Here is a 5,064-nt window from a genome sequence, read left to right on the forward strand (position 1 = left end):
GTCAGAACGCATGCTATCAATTTTGTATGATCACTGTGGGCATATTTCATTCGTCGTAAAACTATATTATGTTATTAAATTATATTATTACGCGGTTAACCTAATGAATAAAATTTAATTTTAAGCTTTACTTATGAATTTTGATTTAAAATCTTTGCATTTATTGATGGAAGTGAGTGTCATGTTTACTTTAACTAAACGTTTAATTCTTTTAATCTTATAATTCTGATTTTAAACTTTAATTTTTCTGCTCATTAAATTCAATCCAACATAATACAAGGGCGATGTGTCGCATTTTCGAGCTAAATAAGAGTCTTTTACAGACCTTTACAGACATTTTAGAAAAATTGGATTCAGTAGTCTGATGTCACGTCGCCCAGCAACGGCGGTCATCATGGTTCTAAACAAAGAAAATCGGTACTTTTTCTTCTTCATGCTGGCTAGAACTTTTCATATGTCTTGTGATCAGAATGTGTAAAACTCAAAACATGATCAGATTTATAATGTTTTTTTTTCCTCTGGATACGCTTTTATGCTCGTCGGAGAAATATTTCATAAGGGCGTCCGCCATTGTTCTGATAGTCTAGAGCCAGTTACTAAGTTACCATGCGTCATTACGAGGGAAGTGACGTCACGACTGTTGAAGCGTATTAGTAGAACTACAAATTTTAGGCTCCATTCACGGAATGACTTAAGCATTGTGAAATTAATTCTTTTTTGAATAAGAAAACTTTGTGCTATATATGACATTTATATCATTTATACTTTCTTTGCTTTTCGATTGTACAGAGACCAAATTGGTCCTTTAAAAAGCTAGATATTCTAGTGACTATTTTTTTTAATAATTGAAAACTTTGATTTATTTTTGTAATCCAACCACCCAGGTAGAGGCCAAAATAATAAAAAAAACGAGCATAGATTGATGTATCATAATTGGCTATCATTACCCATCATCAAGTGTGGAAGTCACCATGATCAATCAAAAATCTTTAAAGGGCAGCCCCCCCCCCCCCCCCCTTCCCACACACACACACACACAAACACACACACACACACATACTTACACACACTAACAAAACCCAAAGGAAAACCAAATCGTTTTAGCAGCTCTTTCAAACACAGGAGTTCTCATTCGTGGTTGTATTTTACCAAGAAAGAACGGTAAGCATTCTCGTCAAACATAATCATGTCGCCTTCTTTACGGCCCTCGGTCGTCCATGCTCCGATCCCCTACGGTTTCTCTCTTATTCATCTCTTGACAAAGGTGTTTACTTAGAATTAAAGTCTTTCATTTTTCATGTTGCTCTACCGTATGAATGGGGTTTTTTTTACGGCGTTGTCGACATTTGGGTAGATCCCGGGAGACGGATTTCGTTTAGATATTATTGAAAAATTTGGAGTGAATATTTTTTTATGGAATTAAACACGAAAAAAAAGGAAAAGAAACGAAACGAAAAGAAAAACAAAGGACGAGTGAGCCGTAGGTTAACATATCTACTCTTATGTAAATGAGGTATCGCATTGGATGAGATAATTAATGGTGATGTTGACGTCGTAAACGACGAGCAAGGTAATTACTTTAACTGATGATGAATGTGATGAAAACGACGACGATGACGACCAAGGTAATGATGGTGATGAGGACGACGTTGATGATGACGATGATGATGATGATGATGATGATGATGATGACGACGACGATGATGATGATGATGATGATGATGATGATGATGATGATGATGACGACGATGATGATGATGATGATGATGATGATGACGATGGTGCCAGTAAAATGTTGATGAATGTAATTAGAAAAGAAACCCGATGAACACAACAAACTTTCTCATTCGTCGTCTCTCTTAATGTTACAAGGGACAACTCTTGCAGATGGGCACCCGCTTTTAATGGTCGCCAAGGGGCTAATTTTCCCCCTTCGAAATAAGAGACGCCCAAATTTGCCTCCGAGTATTGTCTTGCGATTGTCGACACGCGTCGAAACTACAGTTGAAAAAGGGGTTGTTTACAGTATAAAATGACCCGAGTTGGCTCCTCTGAGATCAAATGACCGGACTAGTTGACAGTGCTGAATAACAACAATTATGTCTTAGACAGCAGTGTGAGACGTCTCTAAGAATAGATGAGGAATACGTAATATCGATATAGATAATGTAATCGATACTATAATGCCATTTTAACTCACTCGATCCTAGAGATTTTGGAGAAAAAAATGTATTAAAAATGAGCATGTACATATCTAATTTTATTCAACTATCATGAACATGTAAAAAAAAAAAAAAAAAAAAAAAAAACACATTAGCTTTGATACTACGCCTATAATTTATCTCAGACAAATGTAATAAATAGGCCTGGGGTGGTAAAAGTAATCCGGGTAAACTACGGATATAGTCGGTTTTAGGGTTGAGTGAGTTAAAAATGTATTACCTCTGCAGATTTGTTTCATGTTAACTGCATTGTTTAGGACATCGCTCTTTCTGTGAGACATTGCACAGAATTGTGCGATAGACTATCATGAATTTTAAAAAGGTTTAAACTACAATAATAATGTGCATAGACGTTGTTGTTTTTTTTCTTATTGAAAAAAAAATATTATAACATTTCTATTTTAAAAAAAACAAAATACTTAATACATAATGTTTTGGATTCAAACCCTTCCGCATCCATTAACAGGAAATAGAATATAACACTTCATTTCATATTATCTAAAAAGACGAGAGAGAAAAGTCTCTATAAACGATGGTGGCAAGTGAGTATTTTGTTATTGATTGGCCTAAGAAGGGCTTTCAGCCTGAAACTTCTCATGATGAATAGATTTTTTTTTAAATAAATTAAATTCATTGTTTTTCAATGTTCTACAGTCCACCGCTTCTAGTAGTTTAGTACATATCAACGTTATTATTATTGTTATTATTACATATTGTTATTATTATTATTATTATTATTATTATTATTATTATTATTATTATTATTATTATTATTATTATCATCATCATCATCATCATCATCATTATTATTATTATTATTATTATTATTATTATTATTATTATTATCATCATCATCATTATTATTATTATTATTATTATTATTATTATTATTATTATTATTATTATTATTATTATTATCATCATCATCATTAATATTATTATTATTATTATTATTATTATTATTATTATTATTATTATTATTATTATTATTATTATTATTATTTTTTATTATTATCATTATTATTATTATTATTATTATTATTATTATCATCATCATCATCATCATCATCATCATCATCATCATCATTATTATTATTATTATTATTATTATTATTATTATTATTATTATTATTATTATTATTATTATTATTATTATCATCATCATTATTATTATTATTATTATTATTATTATTATTATTATTATTATTATTATTATTATTATTATCATTATTATTATTATTATTATTATTATTATTATTATTATTATTATCATTATTATTATTATTATTATCATTATTATTATTATTTATTATTATTATTATTATTATTATTATTATATTATCATTATTATTATTATTATTATTATTATTATTATTATCTTTATCATTTTGAGTTGTTGTTTTTTTTTTGCCAAGATTATACATGTCAGCGTCCGTGTATTTTAATCATGGCCTCTGTGTCTTTGGTTACAAAACCCCAACAATTGTTGTCGATGAGATTCATGTCAAAATATAATCCCAGATTCTTTTATTGGAGCGTATAATTAAAACCGTAAAAAAAAAAATTAAAAATAAACAAATAAATAAATAAACAAAACAACAACAAAACAAACAAACAAAACAAATAAATAAACAAAAAACAAACAATGGTTGCTTCATCTGGTCGTCAAAATATAATAAGCAGTTGGATTAGGATGCTCTGTGCTGCAATGAAGCCAGTGCAAAGAATGATAGCATAATCCTTCTTACACTTTTTTGGACGATAATAATCTTCTCTCTCTCTCTCTCTCTCTCTCTCTCTCTCTCTCTCTCTCTCTCTCTCTCTCTCTCTCTGTGTGTGTATGTGTGTGTGTGTTTGTGTGTGTGTGTGTGTGTGTGTGTGCAATTTCCACGAATTACATGGCGCTCAATTTGCTTTACAACACTAAAATTGTTCTACCTGCACGCTCCATAAAACTACACATCCCGTGCCTAGATATTCATCACATGTTATTCAATTTAGGTAGTAAATATCACGTATAAAGCATCTTGCAAATAGGGAATGAGATTAACGGAAGAGTAGCGTCCCTTGATTGGACGTCACCCATAGTCTGTGACGTCACCGGCGGAAAAGTTATTAGTCCGCGAGGACGAGAGACGCATGCGCACAACCAACATGACGTTCTCTCTCTAATAACTTTTACGCCGGTGACGTCACAGATGGGTGACGTTCAATCAAGGGACGCTACTCTTCCGCTAATCTCATTCCCTATAGAAATAATCGTTGGTCACTATTATGTGACTTTGTACTAAATTACACATCAATTTGTTCATCGCCGATTTAAAATGTCGCATGTTTTTCACAATGGTCTATATTATACCATAACGACTCGGCCATCGATTCGTTGCTTGATTTTAAATTAATATATTAATTTTTAAAAGTATTTTTTAAAAAAATCCTTTATTCATCCAATAGGGGAAATGTTTCTGTAGGGTCTATCCCAAGGGAAGACTGGAATAACCCAGGCGTCAGCCGCAGTTCATGCCGTAAAAATTGAACTAGGGCGAGGTGACTTGCTCAAGGCCACACAGGAGCAGCGACGGGTGATCGAACTCGGTGCCTTTTCGGGTAAGAAGCAAAGCCCGTACCGCTGAGCTAAAGTGAAATGCTATAATATTCCATGTTTGCCTGTATTGAGGATGGCAGTGCTTGACACCTGTGGTAATGACACCTGGTCCGGAGTTGGCTTGAAATTATGACAATGATAGATAGTATGCAGATGACGTCACTCAGGCCTTTGTTATTGTTTTTGCCATCCGCGTTTGTGAGTTGTTCTCACTAAACTGTATTAACCAGACTATAG

The sequence above is a fragment of the Berghia stephanieae genome, chromosome 1, assembly GCF_034508935.2.
Source record: "Berghia stephanieae isolate SIO BIC M18660-M18661 chromosome 1, UCSD_Bste_1.3, whole genome shotgun sequence".
Classification (NCBI taxonomy): Eukaryota; Metazoa; Mollusca; class Gastropoda; order Nudibranchia; family Aeolidiidae; genus Berghia; species Berghia stephanieae.